The sequence below is a fragment of the Cuculus canorus genome, chromosome 19 (assembly GCF_017976375.1).
Source record: "Cuculus canorus isolate bCucCan1 chromosome 19, bCucCan1.pri, whole genome shotgun sequence".
In the NCBI taxonomy this organism is placed as follows: Eukaryota; Metazoa; Chordata; class Aves; order Cuculiformes; family Cuculidae; genus Cuculus; species Cuculus canorus.
Window position 1 is genome coordinate 1114792 of NC_071419.1, and position 19460 is coordinate 1134251.

General features: G+C 48.7%; 1 protein-coding gene across 3 annotated transcripts in view; it reads left to right on the forward strand.

The window, feature by feature from the left end:
• Window positions 1–19460, forward strand: part of NR6A1 (nuclear receptor subfamily 6 group A member 1) — an 84586-nt gene that overhangs the window by 36198 nt on the left and 28928 nt on the right. The window lies entirely within an intron of this gene.

Consider the following 19460-nt stretch of genomic DNA (forward strand, 5'->3'; position numbering starts at 1 on the left):
CGTGCGCGCGGCGGCGGCGCTGATTGGCTGCCGCTGCCTCTGGGGCGCCTCCTGATTGGCTCGCGCGCCCCGCGGGGCCACGCCCACCGCCCCCGCCCCTCCCGCCGGCGGGGCGCGCGCCGCTTGTTTGGGTGCCGGGCGGCGGCGGCGCCGTCTGAGGGGCGGGGGGTGGGAGGGGGGGAGCGCGCGAGGGGCGCGGGAGGGGTGTGAGGGCGTGAGCGGGGTCACGTGCGCCTGGCGGCGGCGCCGATTGGCTGCTGCCCCCGGGGGCGCCTCGGATTGGTCCGAGCGCTCCGCCCGCCGGCTGGGGGGGAGTGAGGGGTACGGAGGGGCGAGGGCGCCGGGGAGTGTGCGGTGAGAGGAGGGTGTGAGGGGCTTGAGGGGACTCTGGGGGAGTGTGGGTTGTGTGAGGGAGTGTGGGGCGTGTGAGGAGTGTGAGGGGTGTGTGAGAGGCAGGGGATGTGAGGGTGTGGGGGGCATGTGAGGGGTCTGAGGGATTTGAGGGGTGCGTGAGGAGCATGATAGGGTCTACGGGGGTGTGAGGGTGTGGGGATGTGTGAAGGGTGTGTGAGGAGTGAGAGGCGAGCAAGAGGCGTGAGGGGTGTGAGAGTGTGTCGAGTGCAGTCTGTGCATCTCAGGGCGTCTGAGGGGCACGGTGAGGGGCACTGAGCCATGTGAGGGTCCGTGTGAAGGCTGAGAGGGGCCCCATCAATGCTGATAAATGTCCAGTGGGTGGGTGCAGGCCCCGTTCAGTGGTGCAGGACAAGGGAAACGGGCACAAACTGGAGCACTGGAAATTCTACCTGAACGTAAGGAAAAACATCTCTCCTATGAGAGTGATGGAGCACTGGAATTGGCTGCCGAGGGAGCTGTGGCATCTCCCTCTCCAGAGAGATCCAAACCCTCCAGGACATGCTCCTGTGCAGCTGCTCAAGGTGACCTTGCTTTACTGGGCGGGGGGCTGGACAGTCTGGAATTCTTGGATTCCGCAAACACGGTGCAGCACTGCTGCTCAGCACCAGAACGCGGATTGCGTTTGTTTAATGTCAGTCAATGGCGTGTTTGTAGTGAAAGGCCATAATTTGTCACAGCAAGGTCCCAGCAGTTTTGAAGTGTGCAGTAGGCTGCTACAAAACATCTCAGGATCATCTCGTCCTGAGCAATTGAATGACTCCCACCCTGCTCGTTGGTAAAGCTGCCTCAAAAACATACAGAACACCAAGACAACATTCTGCCAGATTTGCCAGGGTCCCTGTCAGTACCAGCACTGCTGTCACAGGGTGGCAGGAACAGCCATTGATGTTCGTTTTGCAGGACAGAAATCAAATGCCTTTGAGCATCTGTTGAGATGCGTTAACACTTTTCATAATGGCTATGGTAACCTCCTGCTCATTCTGGATTCCTCTGCTTTGGTGGTTCGACAGGCCTAGATCCCCGGGCAGCGAGCACGCGCTGGTGAAGCCACTGGTGGCTGAAGGAAAGGCAAGTGCTGCAGCAGGAACGTGATTCGTGCCCCTTTGTTGGTTTGGTAGAGCTGCATGTCATGACACTGGCATGAGGAGCCCCTCCTGGGACACAGAGGAGTAGGAGGGGTGGTCAGAAATCCCCTCGGGCCATTCCTGACATGGATTGCTCTAGAATGCACCCTTGAGGTCTGGATGAATGCATACATTGCAAATGCAAATGAAATGAAATGAAAAAACAAGTGACAGCTACATGGAACTTATCCAAAAGGAAGTCATTTATGGGGAAAAAAGGTCAATATGCTGCTTTAATGGTGACCCACGCTTGTATCAGTCTCCTGCAGCTGCTCTTGATGTGGGTGAGGAGGTTCCCACCTCCTTGTCGTGAACGTGAAGCCGATAACTCCTATCTGCCATCCCTTCTGCCCACAATAACCATTCCGGTAACTTTGTCTGTTTCCAGGCAGCTTCCTCTCTCTCGTCTTTCAAAGATTCTTTCACTTTTTGAGTCATTTGGCGGTTGCTTGAAAACGTAGTTGGTACCGTTGTGAAGATACATATTCTTGTGTGTGCTGGAGTATGCTTGTGCTTCTGAGTGGTCCGGTATGGCACTGGCTGAAGAGCATACAGTATTTTTTAACCTATTTATGAAAAATAAAATATGAAATGGTCAGAGTGTCTTACTGACCATCCCAATGGTTCCTGAGCTCCAAGAGCTCTACAGGCTCCTGTGCCTGGCTTCATAGTCTGACTGTATCTCCTGGGCCCCGCATGGTGTCCAGTAATGAAATCTTCTAACATAATATCTTTATGATTTCTGTTAATGTGTTATTCATAAGTCTTGCTTTAAGAAAAATAAAACAAGTGGGACAAATTTTGTTGGAAAACATCTATAGCCTAGATCAGATTCCAGCCTAGTGCTGCAGCCTAGTGCATAAGGAATCCTGAGTTAGCCGTTGCCGAGTGCTGCCTGCCTCACACCAGATTGTGATCATTTTAAAATTTACTGAACCAACTTTAAGATTTGCAAAAATGATGTTCAGGTCTAGCAAAAGGAACAGTGTTTTGTCATAGTGTATAAACATAATCGTATCCCAGTCCGCAGATACCTCTTTCTGCCTCCTGTGTCAGATGTGGCCTTCAAATTAAGTTGCTTGACTATTTTGAGGCTCATCCTAATTCTATTGCTCCCCTTGTCAAACCATCAGGTCCTGTTCAGTTGGATGTACATCCTGATTACCAAATTAGAAACATGTTAAACTAAATCTATGGAAAACATAATTTCCCATTGGGAACTGAACTGCTGGAGCAGCCGTGGAGAACAAGTTCCCCAGGCAAGGGCACTGCAGCTGCGGATGCTCTGCCACGGCTGTTCCTGCAAGCAGGAGCTGAGCCTGCAGGACCCTGTCAGTTGTGATGGGGCTGGGAGGAGGAGGTGGAGTTTCACCTCCTTTTTGACCCTTAAGCCATTTGATAACACTGTGATCAATTTTCTGTTGCATTTTGCTGTGGAAAGTTTGCCCAGGTCAAAAGGAGTGCAGTGATAGGACGAAGAAGGACAGTTTTAAGCTGAAAAAGGAGAGATTTAGATGAGGAGTTGGGAAGAAATGTTCTCCTGTGAGAACCAGGCTGCCCAGAGAAGTCGTGGCTGCCCCATCCCTGGAGGTGTTCAAGGCCGAGTTGGATGGGGCTTTGAACACCCTGATTCAGTGGGAGGTGTCCCTGACCACGACGGGGGGGTTGAAGCTGGATGGGCTTTAACATCCCTTCCAACCCAAACCACTCCATGATTCTATCCATGATTCTATGAAAAAACAATGAAAATGTGTAAAGGCTTCTAAAAGAGAGGCAGTGCTGGTGTTCCCTGGTGCTTCTGCCAGTTGTTGAGTCTTTCTGGCAGTTCCCATCCTGGCAAAAGGCTGTGACAGGAGGGAAAGGAGAGTCTTCCCGTAAGTTTGCTCAGATCCAATACGCACGACCCAGACATGCAAGCATCTGGGTCAGATGTGTCTCATTTCCCACAAACAAAGAAATGAGGGTTTAAATGATATAAACCTGTCTTTTCTTCCGCTTTATCATCTTTGTTGTAGCTACAGAGCAGTGGTGTACGTGAAGAGTGTTAATCTGAAGGCAGGATTTGTGACTGCTGTTTTGTAAATAGTCGCTTTACTGGCTGTGCTGCTGATAACCGGGGCTGCCCCGTCACTGCAGCAGCGTCAGGAGAAGGGCAAGCCTGGCTTGCTGTCGTTATCATCCGTGTTGGCGCTACCTTTGCTAATGGGTGCAGTGTACATGAGAAATGCGGCAGCAGGAATATTCAGAAACCAGAAAGTCGTCTCTTAACAGAAATGCAGTTTGACAGCACAGTGCAGAGGAAGCAGAGGGGCTTAACTGATACAGACGCCTTCAGACAAATTCATGATGAGCTGGTGTTTTACTGTCCATTCATTGACTGATTGCATTTTATTAAACTGCTACAACAGCCCTTAGGATGCAGGCCAGCACTTCCCTGCACCATGAAATGGTTCCTGCAGTTGAGGGCTGTGCTAGGCCTGAGCTGCTGCTGCTGCTCAGTGTGAAGTGGGAACACCTCCCTTTCAGTAGTGAGGTATAAGTCCCTGGTCACTTTTCGCTTAGCCTTCACTCATTTCTGAAGAGTGTGAAGGAAGTCAAGCAAAACCAAAGGCCATTGTAACCAGGCAAGGAAATCCTGGCCCTGACAGTGCCTGGAGCCCTATACAACTGTGCCTCTCCACTGACCTGCTACGTGGCCCTGTGCTGGTCGGACCAGCTGGGTTATCTTCTTGTCCCTTCCCACTGCTGTTCTTCTTCTGTTCCTCAGGTAACTGGAACGTGTCTACTGCCGAGTTCCTTCAGACCGGATTGTAAAACAAAGTGTTTTGGAAAATAGTTTGGAAAAAGTTAATTTGGGTCAAAGAGGGTTTAACTGGGGAAATTGTTTCTCCTTGTACGTAAGCAAGGAAAAGCTTGAAAATAAACCACGTTGGACCCATTTTGGGTTATTTTGTATGTGCTTTGCCTTCTTGGTAGCTGTCATTCATTGCTTAAATCCATCCAGCTCGATAGGGATGGAAGGAGACTTGGTCTGTGAGCAAATTCAAAGTGAAAAGATTTGGCCAGTGGCACAATGAGAGGGATAGGCGTAGGCAGAATGGGATTGAACAGAATAGTGTTGACTACATGGATCAGAAGCCTCTACCTGGATGCTCTTTGCAGACTCATTTAAAGCTAACTGTGTCTCTTCTGCCTGAGAAAGGGAGGAGACAATTAATTAAAACAAATCAACATGAAACTGAGAGAGATAGGAATTGTTTGACAGAATTGGTAGAAATTTATGAAGCCTCACTACAAAACTTCAAGAGCAGGATCGGGGAAAGACCATGTCAGGAATTGGCTTGGATGTGGTGTGGGTGACCGGAAGGAGTTGTCCCTGCTAGCCCTGGCAACAACTGGCCACTCTCAGGCACTGGCACAGCCCAGCTGTCTGGTGGCAGCCGCGCACTGCTGGTATCTGGGCGTTTTGTGGGAAGAGGCTTGGTTGCAGCATCCCTCAGGTCTATCGTGCAGGGTGAAGCAGGGACAAACAACAGTGGCTCTCATTCCTGCTTTTCTGTGCGGATAGTTTCCTCCCTGCTTTAAATCCTCAGTTGAAAAAGTAGCCTTTAGGAGCGGAGTGACGTGGGCCTTCCAAACGATTCCAATTTCTCACCATTAAAATACATCCTGTGTGTAGAACAGTGTGGTGTTCTATACCGTTGTGTGGCACAGGAACAATCACACTGCGTGTTGTGCAGGGCCCGTTGTCCTCCCAAAGCTGGGAGTGAGGGAGCAGCTCGAGTTCTCTCACTTTAGGAGTAAAAAAGAGGGAAAAATGAAGGCGTAAGATCCAAACTAAATAACTAGTCAGCAGAGGAGCCAGAAATGGGGGCTGCTAACTCTATGTTTGTGTTTCAGGGTATGCTGCCAGTATTAATAACAAGAGAATTGGCTCTGTATCCACATATCAGCTATGAAAAATGCATGTCTGTGTTGCTGCAATCAGGGGAGCACTTGTGCTGGGAGCGGCGCGCTGCAGGTTAGTGCTTTGACAGTGTCCCCGTGGCTGTCTTTTCCTCGGTGGCTGTCACCTTCTGTAGGCATCAAGTGGATAAAGAATTTTTGTCATGCTGCTTCATGAATGAACTCTTTGCTCTTACAGAGCGGAATTAGCTCTGAAGTGCATTAGCACAAAGCTGGAGATGATGTTGAAAATCATAGAAACTAAAATATACTTTCACTGCGTTGTCCATGCCTCTTATCACGGCTCTGGAGAGGTATGGGATCTGGTTTTAGTTTGTCATGCTTTTTTTTTTTTTCCTGGCTGCTGCTAAAATGTTTGGGATTGTGGAGAGCTACCAGCTCTTTGCTTTTAGCATCATTCAAACCCCTTCCATTTAGAATCCATTCTGATATCTTGGTGGTTTTTTTCTTCTTAGTCTTTTTTTAACTACTAAGGAAATTTGCATGAAAATGGAATCATTGTTTCTGAAGAGTTCCATCTGCTCCTGCTGCTTATTCTGGAGCTGAAGTCATAATCCTCTGTTTGTGACATTTCCCATTGAAGAGATTTTTGGCTTGTTATACTTTTAGCACAGGATTTCAGAACAGAGGAAATATAGATGCTTCACCAAAAAAAAAACTAACCCAAAAAGCCTTGAGATGACATCAGAACGACAAGTGCCTCTGCACTCAGTGCACTATGTTTTTGTAGGGACCGAGTGAATAGGGAACAGGGAAGAGAGGTGTGCAAGGTGCAGAATGGGAACTGCATTTCTCACCACATCACAGCTTTGGCAGGGTGTAATGAAGGGACTGTAAATTTCTGGTTGTATATTGGTATTTCTTTTGGTTAGAGTCAAAGGGCAGGGTTGATTTGGGGTAACAGAGGTGCTAGAACCAGCCAGAGAGAAACAAGCAAAGTCCCTTTAAAAGAGCTTTAGCCAGAAGGGAAAAGCTTGACTTCTTTCAAGGATCCAGCGGCTGGATATTTATTCAACTGCCCTAGCCCTGCATCCAATTCAGAGGAATATTCTGCACAGGAGAACAGGGTTTTTTGTTGTTGTTGTTCTAATGCCTTCTGTTCTTGGGATTTATGTGCTTTACCTACATTTATGTGTCCTGCCATGCTTGTGTGTGTTGGCATGTAAATGCTGAGCGCGTTCTTCCAGTAGGAAATGGAGAATCCCATGGGCTGAGAGGTGACGCTTGTCCTGCTGGGACCTCTGTCGCTATGCAGAAACACTGCAGGAAAGTGGGTCAGGGTGAGCGGCGCGCGAGCAGCCGCCAGCCGCAAAGCCACCGCCGAGGGTGGCCATCCCTGCGCCAGGAGGGCAGCGGGTCACCGCCAGGGACCCAGCACGGATGGGGATAACGGCTGCCAGCAGCCCTCGCTCAGGAGATGTTCTGAGAGAATTAGTGACCTCATTTTGCATCCTCATCTCGGGGATTGTTTTCTGTACCACGTGTGGTGTTTGTGAGAAACGTTGCATATGCATGAACTGTGCTTTAAAGTAGGTGAGAAATACTTCTGCTTGGGAAAAAGAATTAATCTCAAACATTTGGCATTTTCTCTATTAATTAATTTGTAGTGTGTGTGTGTGTGCATACCCGTGAACAGCCCCTGTGCTCAGCCGCTTTATTAACCCTTCCCGATACTGGCCATTTCCAGAACAGCCTTCAAACTTTCAGCAATGCAGATGGGATTCACACATTGCTTCTGCTCATCGCCTCGCGCTCTCTGAGACCTCACACCCCTTGTGATGGCTATAGCAGTGCATCCCTCCTTTTCCCAAGCAATGCCTCATGTGTGCTGCTTCACAGCTCTGCAGCATGACATAGGCTGATGGGTCACGTCCCACCGAGCACTGTCCCTGCCTGGACGCTGGCTGGACGCTGTGGGCCCCTTGCTGGAAGTCTGAGCTTCTTCCCCTCTCTTGGCTGCTGGGCTCTCTACCCTCTGTTAAGTCTCTCCATATATTGTCCCTTCGGAGGACCTGGCTCCTCTGGGTTGTTGGCCCGCAGCATTGTCTGCAGACATAACCTTTAACAGCTTTTCAGCTCTGTATACAATTCAGATGTATAATTTATCTCTTTAGGGACAAGGGATAGCTGATATCAACAAATCTCCATGCAGTCCTGCTTTGTGAGCTCCAGAGGAAACTTACTCAGCTAAACAAAGTTGTAATTACGTGCAGTCTCCTACCCCTGTTCCTCGCTGTTCTGTATTGTGTTAGTGCTCAAGGAGCAGTTGCTTAGGAAAGTTCACCATATACACTTCATCCAGTCAGTATCTTCGTCCCTCGTTGCCAGCTTCTTTTTCTCCTCCATCCTCTCTCTCATCTGTCCTTGGCCTCCTGAGCCTTTTCAGGAGATTGTTTAAGTCTACTTGCCAGGTAATGCCCAGCCGCTTGTGCCAGGGAGGCATGGCTCAACTGCTTGGGGGGGGGTACCTGGAGGGCAGCCAGAAGAGTCCTGCTCTGCCTAACAGCCATTGTTTCATCCACAGGGTCCAAGTGAACCCATAGTTCTCACCACCTTACAGCTCTGTGTGGCTGTCTCTGTGGTGGTGCCTTCTGGAGCTTTGCTGCAGCTGGGCAGGAGACACTGGAGAAGGCATGAACCTCCCAGCTCCAAACAGAGCACTCACACTTACGGTTACATCCACAAAATCCCTGAGCAGGCACAGTCTGCAACAGCAGAGGCTGGCAGAGGATACTGGGCTGTGTTGTGTGGGTACTGAGGGCTTTTGGAGGAGAAGCCAGTCCTGGTCTTCAAGCATAAAGCATTTATTTTCAAGCGTTTCTCAGACCTGTGCAGCTTGCTAACACGTTGGGTTGTTTTTTTCTTTGTTTTGTACTGCACATAAAGCTCTGAGCTCTGCTGTGTTGCAGTGGCTTTTCTGTTTGTCCTCAGGAGTTGGGTACAAGCCTGGCAGTAAAAGTGTGTTTGAGCTGCAATAGCATGTAAACACTGTTCAAACATAAGTGTTCTTGTTGTTTGCATGTAAATCCTTTGTTGTTTTTTTTTTTTCTTTTTAAATGAATATTGGTTTTATTTCTGTGTGCAGAAACATAGGGGCTCACACGTATGACCCATGCACAGATTCTGCACAGCTACAGCCAAGTTATAAACAAGACTGGAAATTGCATGTAGCTCTGTGATTTAATTTTCCCTGACATATTGAGTCTATGTTTTAGCCTACAGAACTCCACAGCTGTGCCCTAATTCTCTTTTCCTTGTGATCTCAACATCCCTGCCTTTTAAGGCATTGCTATTCTTGGATCTCAGCAGGACACCATGTTAGATTGTCACCCGCGCTCGCTGTATTGCCTCGCGTAAAGCAGCTTCTCCCTGTGCTGCGAGAGTATACATACACGGAAAAGTTTGGAGCAATTCAGTGGGCAAATGGCACTTGAGCAGAGTGCCTTATATCCTTACACGATAGTGTATGTTAAGGCGTGCATGTAAGGACTCCTCTGTGGTCGCTGTCTGAGTGCACAAGGAAAATGTTTATATTTCGTTACAAATAACAAGTGAGAATGCGATTGGGTTTCAGCAGGACTTTGACCCATGATGAGAATTCGTGCAGGAAAAGATGGATGTCTTTTTTTGCTTTTAAATAAGAGGGTCTCCACCCTGTGGGTGTTTATGCTCTGTTTTGTTAAGTGGCGTTCATATCTATAGAAGCATCTAAGCCTGACTCTTGGTTTAACCAAATATTGTCTGTTTTAATTCCGGTGCGACTATTATCTAACATCTTGCATTTGCCCATATAAATGCAGTGCAGACATGGTTTGCTAAGTTTGGGGTAGGAACTTTCTAGGTGTGTTGTAGCCTGAACACACTGTGTGGCAGCCTTACTGTCTCAGATCCATGAATTCAAGCACTTAGAGTGTCTCCCGTGAGTAGCAGAGGCTGGTTCTGTAGTACGTGTGCTGCAAAGTCATCACAGTGCACCACAAACAGCCCCATATTTGCTCCTGGTGGGAAGTACTGGGAGTTCTGTGCCTCGTTTGCAAGAAATATGGTAAAATTAACTAAATTAAATATAATAACTAAATTAAAAAATAAAAAACATTAATGCAGATTTTAATTTCTTACTTTTAAAAAATGAGTAGGCTTATCTGAAATATGCAACATGATAATATAATATGATCAGAATTTCAAGAATCTAATGCTGAAATCCAGGAGCTGTTGTTGGGGCCGATCATTTTAATTTCCAATCCGGATCTTATACTTTTCCTCTACAGCCATCTCGCATTTCTTGCAGCACCTCGCACTGGAGAGGACCCCTCCGGCTACACCCGGGTGCGCTGCATTGTGGGAGCATTTATGGAAATCACTGGCAGCCAGCGAGGCTGGCTGGGTTTCACTGGCAAAGCGTGAGGTAGCAGTGGAAAGGGCGTTTCGTCGGTCTGTCCTGTGCAGCACACATGGCCCCACAGCTGCAGCTCTGCCGTGGGTGCACCTGTGCCTCAGACCCTTCAGAGGAACAGGGAGAGCTGGTTTGGGTCATCTGCCATTTTCCCACTCCCACACAGCAAAGCCAGTAAAACCAGGCTGGTAGTGGTGGTTTTAATGGAGTTGTGGTGTCTCCCTTGAGCTCGCGGTTCTGGCCTTAAAGAGAACAGTCATTCCAGCAGAGTGCAGCTCAGGACACGCTTAATGAGGGGAAATCAACTCCCCTAATTCCGGGGCTGTTGTCCCCAGGCAGTCACAGAGAAAGAAGGATTCCTTTGGGAGGTAATTTAGAAGGGTAATCACTGTCCTATTTTAGGTATCCTCCCAAGAATGCACAAGGAATTAAGGTCCCTGACTACTGCCATCAGCTGCTTTGGAATGGCTGCTGGAGGGGCAGTTGTTCTTTGTTGGCTGCGTGTGGGAACCTGGAGCCTCTTCCCTTGCAAAGCATGAGAGCTGGAAATCGCTATGGTCTCAGTCCAGGTCTGGTGGTCTGGTGCTTTTGGTCCTGTATATACACGCTGTTCCCGTAATTGCTTTAGGGATTAACCTGCTCCAGCTGCTGGGTGTCATGCAAGTCCAGTAGTGCTAAAAAGCCATTCCATCAGCTGTGCTCCAGCAGAGCATCGTCTCAGACTCCTGCTTTTCCCGTTCAGGATGGTTTCCACATCATTTTGGGATCTGGTGGAAGGAAAGGTAGGACTTCCAGATTCCTTTGGAAAGGAGGCTGATCCTCTATGGATCGTCCAGAACCTGATGTGAATGCTGGTCAGTTTCCTCCTGTTTGGAATGAATGGCAAAGCAGCTGCAGCTCTCTGTGAGCATCCCTGCCTCTGTGAGGGCTCTTCATGTAGGTTTTTTTCCTTACCTCTGGGATTTATTCCCTGGCAGCCCGTCTCTGTTTCCAGCAGGATCCGGGGCTGGATAAATTGGTATTGGGGTAACTGACATTGCACTGAGCTCTCTTCCCAAGACAAACCTCTGCCCAGGCTGTAAAATCAGCCAGTTAACCACGGATGCTCTAGACACAATTTGCTGGATAACTTGTATTTACAAACCGCAAGCATGTGAATTTGTTCCAGCACATTTTATGCTGCTTTTGCCTTGAAGCTGTGGCTGCTGCCGCTTTCTTCTGTTCGTGCAGCTTCTACCCCAGCCGACCTGGCTGGTGCTTCTGGCTGTGACACTGAGTGCTGTGAGGCAGTGATGCTGTTAAAGCCATCTTCAGGAGTGAATCACAGGTGTATAAAAACCAAATCAAAAAGCAAGCAGTACTGGCAGTGGTGGAACCTGTAGGGGAATGCAGGGTGCTGAGTAGGATGTCCAGTTAAAAAGGGCAAATTAGAAATATAAACTGCTTTTACTCACCCTGAATTCACAGATGCCCCCCAAAATATCTGTGGCGGTTTTGAGAAGAAATGTCAAGGCCCAGAGACCTCCTGATAGTGATAAACTACGTGAAGAGAAGCTGTTTGGCTCTGCTGCCTGCCAGTACTGTGTTTCAGGGGACGAGGGAGAGCACTGGTGGGTCCGAAAGGGCTTGGACGTGGAGAATTATTTTAAATAGAGAATTTAATGTCTTTCTCTAAAATAAATGGACATTTTACTTAAGGAAAAAAAAGTTTTAAGACCAAGAAGGGTCAGTTTTAGTGTCTGTAATTTGTTCTTTCCTTGCTTTGGCTGCTGTCTGAGACCAGGTCAGGGCTTGCAGGGAGCAGGGCAGCCTGACAGTGCAGCCCTGTCCGTGTGTAGGTTACCTTTCTATGGAAACCCCACAGGAACAGGGCATTGATTTTAGATGCACTGTTAATACATGTGAAAGAGGTCACCATAACTGGTAGTCATTATTGTTTGAGTCATTGATGTCGCAGGTCTGCATAAATGGCTGTGGTAAAAAAATAGATGTGAAAAATGATGAATTAAGAAAATAATCACTTAACAAACAAACACATTATTCTAGCAAAAAGTGCATTTCTGAAACATTCAGGAATACAGGCTGGCATGCGCCGTCTGTGCCCACCCGCTGCCCTTCTCTCACCACAAGCGCACGCAGGCAGAGCTGTTTGTCCAGCCCTCTCCACACCATCCTGCTGCTCCCTTGCGTGCTGGCATGCGGCTGCATGTAAGGGCTCAAACTCTACAAAAAGGGATGTTCTTAGCAGACCAGTAGCAGACTGGTCTGTTTCTGGATCTGTGGGTTCCTTCTATATTTAGATGCCTTAATGAGAAAGGCTTTTGTGGTTAGGGCTGCTGACAGGAAAGAAAAAGAGGAAAATAAGAATGTGTGGAGGGAAATGTCTTGGGAAGAGCATTCCAGAGCATTCATGGGCTCCTAATGTCCTGAGGACAAAATTAGAGGAACTCAAAGCAATAAAACCTCTTGGCTGGCTATGACAAACCATAGAGTTGTTGCATTACATTAATGTATTTTAATTGACTCTGGGTTTGTCCCCTGTCGGTTTTATAGCGCTGTCATCTGGAAGACAAAATACAGAGCTATGCTTCCCCAGCAGAGCGATGCTCAGGTCTGCAATGGTTGTGTCAAGAAGACCAGACTTCGTGAACTGGGTAATTACCCTGTAAATGAACCAGAGCAAATGTAGGTTTGGGAAGCGTTTTCTAATGCTAGTAAAATATTGACGAGCAAACGATTGAGTTAGCGTGAGGCTGGATCATGTGGAAAATAGCATGTGGAGGTGCAGTTAGACTGCATCCTGCAACATATGTACATAGGGATTGACTTGATATCCAAAAATTAGTTCCACCATGTGGAATAAGTTCTCGACTGCAATGCGGTGGATCCTCCACTACTTCAGCTGGGGAAGTAGCTGGTAATTAGAGGTCCATCTTCTGTGAATCAACACGGAAAATGAGGGCGCATTTTTTGAATGGGCTTGATGACAACAGGCAGATGTTGGGATTAGAGATCTGTGGTTTCTTCTCTGGGTTTGGAGAAGAGTAAGGTTTGCCTTGCTTCCTCTGACCTAATGTTGCTGGTGCACCCTGCCTGGGTCCTCTGCCATCTGCTCAGTTTGTTTGGTGGCTGCTGGGGTGGATTTGTGCAAGATGACCACTTTTCCCAGTTTCTCTTGCTTTCCTCCCCATTTGTGGAATTAAAGGAAATTCCTGAGTACGCCCTTTATCTCTGAGCTATTCAGTTATGTAGAACGGTTCTATTACTGTAGGAATTCCATCCTGGAAATGCGTTGTGGTCCTGGGGACTCATGTTAGGTGCAGCCAGTTGTGGCTGTTACCAACATGCAGTTGCTTTCCTCCTCCAGTACATTATCTTATTACCATAAATTTAAATATTTGATTTACAAACTGCTGCTGCCTGATCCTCCCGTAGTATCATCTAAGAGACGTCACAATAGATACTGAGTTTAAAGATTGTTTTAAATGGCTTTTATACAGACAGAGGTCAGAAAAGGCAAGATAACAGCAGAAGAGGCTATGTCAAAAAGTAATTAGAGCAGGACAAATGGATTGTGCAGGCATGTCGAAGGCTGTTATTTCTGTAGGCAGTGAGTAGGAAAGGTGTTAATGTAATGTGACAGATCTGGAGCAAAAATGAGAGTGCAGGGAAAACAAATAGAAGCTGACCAATGGAATGGCTTAAATTGTGAGGTTGGCTTTAACATAATTTGATTACACATGAAAGAAATGTTTAGTGTAGTTTCTTTGAAAATCTAATTGTCTTAAGTACTGCACGTTCGATTCAGTCCTTACACCCAGAGAAGCTGACTCGTTGCTGCGGCAGCCTCGCTGGCTGTCAGCATGTGAGGAGCTCGCCTTTTGCAGCCTCAGAGGGAGCAGATACAGTTCTTTTCCCTAGTGTTAGCCCATTAGAACCGGCTGTTATTTACAGTCACATACATTTTAATTTGGGGTCTCATGCGGTTGGGGGTGAGTGATACCGGGGGACTTGGAACTTCTGCTAAGATGGGGTGGGAATGGAGAATCTACTTTATTGGAGAAAAAGGACTGGACCAGATTTAGCAGAAGACGAGGTAATGGTTGTGTTTTCAGGACACAGCTCCTGCCCTATTCCGAAGTGAGAGCAATATTCCTAGGAGGTGGTAGCAATGCAGAAGTGCCCTGGAGTTCCAAACAGCTCCAAAGGACAGGACAGAATAAAAAGGTTTAATTTCTCCTTTGTGGCGTCATGTTGAAGCCATGTTGCCTGCCGTACTTGTATGGGTTCGGCTTTGCAGGCAGAACAACGTGCAAAGAAACTGGCAATATTTTCCTAACATCTGCAGTAGTAGAAACCTAAAACTATGAAAGCGCCTCCTGTAAGGAGCCGCCGCCGAAGCTTTGAGCTGGATGCTTCACGTGATGGCCAGACAACAAAAAGGGTGCAGGGCCCATGGAAAATCACACTCACAGGCAGCCCGGCTCGGCACTGACCTGTGGCCCTGTAAAACCACGCCAGCTCTGTCACTGTGCCCCTCTGCCACGCTTGCTGCCTATCACAGAATCACAGAATAGTTTGGGTCAACCTCAAAGCCCATCCAGTCCTAAGCCCCCTGCCATGGGCAGGGACACCTCCCGTTGGATCAGGTTGCTCAAAGCCTCATCCAGTCTGGCCTTTCCTCACTGCTCTGAGTCTCTCAGGAGAGGAAGTTGAATTTACACGAGGGTTTTTTAAGCATGTGAATTTCTCCTGCCTGGTTATTCAGTGTCATCTTCTCTTTCCTTAATTGTCCTTGCATTTTTAATAAATAGATTAATAGATAAATAATAGATTATTTAATAAATAGATTGTCCAAAGCTTTTGACCTTTTGCAAATTCATTTAAGCTCGACATCATCTCAAGAGATAACCGTGGTTTATGGGTGGTTAAGGTGGTGAACCATTCAGTCTGTGAGGCTGAGGAGGCAGGGGTTCTTAGAGAAGCGGGGAGTTCTGGTGACATGCTTTTTTCCTTGGGATATGCTGTTTTCTGGGGGGGATGTGTTCTTTGCCAGCCACCTGGGACCGAAAGGGGGGTCTGTGCGTGCTGTCACGATACACAGGACAGTTTTGCCAGACAGTTCCCCATCCTTTTATTCCCATTCTTGTGAATTCCATAAGGACATTTCTGTAAAGCTTTTCCTTCTCTTGTAAAGCAACAACACAGTATTACAAACCTCGACAAGTTAAACGTAATACTCAAAAAGCTTGGCAAAAAGACATTTTAAACAGCTACTCCTAATAACAGAAAAGCTGATCGCAGTAAAAACAAACCCAAGGGGCCGAGCAGCCGCTAGCGAGACTGAGTCTGGTCTGGGGGCGCCTTGGGAGCACGCGAGGACCGGCAGCGCCCGCGTTTGGGGCTGCAGCCCCGGGGTGCCGTGTGCGGGATTCCCGTGTGCGGGATTCCCGTGTGCGGGGTTCCCGTGTGCGGGGTGCCGTGTGCGGATTCCCGTGTGCGGGGTTCCCGTGTGCGGGGTGCCGTGTGCGGGATTCCCGTGTGCGGGGTTCCCGTGTGCGGGGTGCCGTGTGCGGGGTTCCCGTGTGCGGGGTTCCCGTGTGCGGATTCCCGTGTGCGGGGTTCCCGTGTGCGGGGTGCCGTGTGCGGGGTTCCCGTGTGCGGATTCCCGTGTGCGGGGTTCCCGTGTGCGGGGTTCCCGTGTGCGGAGTGCCGTATGCGGGGTTCCCGTGTGCGGGGTGCCGTGTGCGGGGTTCCCGTGTGCGGGGTTCCCGTGTGCGGGGTTCCTGTGTGCGGGGTGCCGTGTGCCGCCCGGCCCGTCCGCTGCCGCCCCCTGCTGGCCGCGCGGCCGCACTGCTCCGCTCCCCCCGGGATTCCTCCCACTCCCCAAAGGACCCGATCCGGCTCGTTACCGACTGCGGGCAGAGCGAAGCCCTTGAGGCGGGTGCCGAGCCTGCAGCTTCAGTGCTGAAGGTTTTTCCCTCTTTGTTTTGCTCTCAGACCCGAAATTTGGGAATTGGCGTTTTGCTGCTTTGGTTTTCTCTGGGGATTCCAACAACAGCTGCTCACCCACCACACTGCTGCTTGGGAAAAATTATCATAATGATAATAACAATTACTACTACTACTATTGTTATTATTATATTAACAAACTGCTGCTTTGCTGTTGTTATTCAAACCACCAGGAGCTGCAGCAGAGCAGTGTAGCTGTAGAGTTGTGATTTATGTAAATCAAGCCTAAAACAGTCTTTTGCCTTTTCAGTTACCACCAAAATGCACAAAACTTTTCCTGCCTGCTCAAATCTGGGAGATGCTCTCTGCCTTCCCATCTCTTTAAAGGGGGGCTGTAAGGAAGCTGGGGGCAGATTTTTTAGCAAGGCCTGTTGTGACAGGACAAGGAGTAGTGTTTTTAACTAGGAGAGGGTGAATTTAGACTGGAGGAGATTTTTTACAATGATGGTGGTGAAAACATAGGCCCAGGTTACCAAGAGAGGCGGTGGGTGCCCCATCCCTGGAGGTGGTCAAGGCCAGGCTGGATGGGGCTTCGAGCACCCTGATCCTGTGGGATGTATCCCTGCCCATGGCAGGAGGTGGAACTGGATGGGCTTTGAGGTCCCTTCCAACCCAAGCCGTTCCATGATCCTGTGACACAAGGAGAAGGGGGCAAGGGAGGGATCCAGGCCGGGGCAGCTGTCGCCCTGGCCACACAGGCACTGCAGTGAGTGGCGGGTGCTCAGGGCTCTGTGGGGCTATCACTGGTAACAGGGACTCAGTGCAAGGACTTTCCCTGTGTTTTCCAGAATGATCTGACACTCATGAGCGATTTGGATTACTGGGAGTTACAGGGGATGTGTTCCCGGAATGGGATGGAGTCACCCAGCATGAAGGAAAGTGCTTTCTGCAGAGGGTTTAGAAAAGAGCTGGATTGCCTGCTCATAGAAATGTAAAGCTTTCCCTTTGCAATTCTCCTTTCTTGTACTTGCCCACTAGGGCAGTAAAACCATATATTCCTCATGCCTGCAATCCCATTTGTTTTCCTTTTTCCCTCTGAAGGCGACCTCTCTGAGGAGCCCTTAACCTCCCCCCACTTTCCCTCTGTTCTCCGGAGCTGTCTCCACTGTTTGTTACCGCACAAGCGGGTTGCAGTGGAAAGCTTCTCGCAAGCCGTGCAGTAGGCTGGCATGGCAAATTCCATAGCCAAGCAACTAAAAGCTTTAAATAAACAAATAAACCTGGAATTTGGTAGAAGGATTGGAATGGTTGGACTCGATGATCCAGTGGGTCCTTTCCAACCTGGTGATTCTATGATTCTATGATTCATTTTTCATAACAACCTTTTGAACCAGTGAGAAGGAGGAAAATGCTTAATTTTGTGTTCTGCCTTCACCAGAATTATGAACACCACACTCCCTGTGCGTTTAATGCCAAGGAGCAGAGGAATCGCCTCATCTGTTATCAAACCGCTATCAACACTTCTTAGAAGTCAGGTGATTGTCGATTCTCATTTTGTGCAGTTCCCTCCGTGACTTCTGTAAACAGTTTTATTTTAATTTCTCTATTTTCTCTGAAATGCCTGTGCACACGGAGAGTGAGGGGAATGGAGTTTTGGGGGAAGGTACATGCTGTGTTTACCTGCAGCTGCAGGGGCTGGAAGCAGTATCATCCACAGTAGTGAGCTGGGGAGATGCGTTAATCTGAGTTTATCACTTTTACTCAGCTACATTTGCAAACCAGCTTGGTTCTGGTGCGCAGGCGCTGAGCATCGTCCCCTCACTGAGCAGAGATGCTGGTGAACCCTGCGGGTTCAGGAGTGTCAGCACTGCAAAATGGAGATGCTGCCAGTGGCACCATTTACTGGTATTTCCTTATTCACTATTTGTTTCTTGAACTCAAGCCCACTGCAGTATTCTCTTTCGGCCTGTGGCAGGTACACCAGGTTCGCAGCTCTTCGTTTAGTTGCCTTCAGCTAAAAGAAGAACCCACCACTTCATTTTTCCCTTTACCAGGCTTGTTTTAAGGCTCTTTGGTTCAGACAATGGAATTAAACTTCCTTGTCTCTCTGCTCGCCCTCTGCCCGTTCCTGGTTTGGCCTCTCTCACTTTACAGACAGTTCCAGGTCTCTGCAATTATTTTCTGCCCTTACGGATTTATTATGGACAAACTGTGATGTTTGTATTTGATGCGAGTTTTAAGTAATTAGGAAGATTTGGGTCATTTGGCCAATTATCCATTTTCCCAGCCAGGTTTAGGCTATAATTGCAGTAGTTTTTCTGAATTAGCAATTTTTTTTTGTGCGTTTCTGTTTCAAGTCCCAATAGCAATTGTGTGAGCAGCCGTGTCGGCCTGTTATCCCGAGATTAAGTGGCTTTATTCCAGATCGCTGTGTCCACATTGCACTACAGTGTTACAAAATAAGCACTCTGCATTCTGGTCACACTTCTCCAAGGGGTGCCGGGAGTGAGTGGAGCACTCGCATGGGATGAGGAATGCAGAGCTTTGGGAGCAGGCACAATTGCGAACAGCTGTGCAAACAGCACAGCCGGGGATGCCTTACCTTGGCCATGCGCGGCGAGGGCTGGGGAACAGCTCCTCACCCAGACCTGCTTTGGTAACCTCCAAAGCGAAGAAAGAGAGGTCAATCCGAAGAGCACGTCAAGGACCAGCACAGCAACTTCACAGATTTACAGCAGAAGCAAACCAGAGACCCGGCCCAGCGCAGGGCTGGTTTGAAACAGCTCACTCCTGTGCTATGCACCTGCTCCAGCAGAAATGCTGGGCTAAAAATGATATTAGGAATAAGCAGAATCACGGAGGGGCCTGGGCTAGCACAGACCCCTCAGAGCATCCGGTCGGACCCCCTTGCCCAGGCAGGATGCGCTGGAGCAGGATACCCACACTGCTGGGAGGACGCTGCTGTGCTCTGCCCTTATGCACACATGGGGTTATTTGCATTGCTGGATGTCACCAGAAAGCAATAAAATTTCAGGCTTGGTATCGAGTGAAATATGACCTCTTTTGTTGCCTCTGCACCTTGTTTATTTTGTCAGCCCTTTCTCAGAGCGTGGTTGAGCCCCGCGGCCCTCAGTATGAGGAGCAGAGGCAAACGATGGCTTTTGAACGGAGTCAGCATAGACATCTGGAGGGCAGGTTGAAGTGACCATTGGCAAAAACATTTCTGGCTGTTCCCTTGAATGCTTTGGTGTGGTGAGTGTTGGTTTGCACTGGGCCAAACCCTGCTGACAACTGGGACTGGTTACCGACCATCCTGTGTTTGCAGCACTAGGGACACATGAACACATAATATCTGAGGTTGAGCTCATCTCAGGAGGATGAAGGGGCAGAGGAGCTTCCTGCAAACGCTGCTGCAGGGGAGCCCACAGCTGTATCTGCCACAGAGCTCACCTGTACTGGGGCTGCCCCGGGGTGCCCGGTTTGGGGTGGGCAGCTAAACCAGCCACGGATTTATTGTCGTGAAAGTTTGTGCTGCTTCTAACTCAAAGGCAGAGATGATCCACGTCGAGGAGGATGAGCAGCATGGATTTGCTTTCTTATGTGAGAGAGAA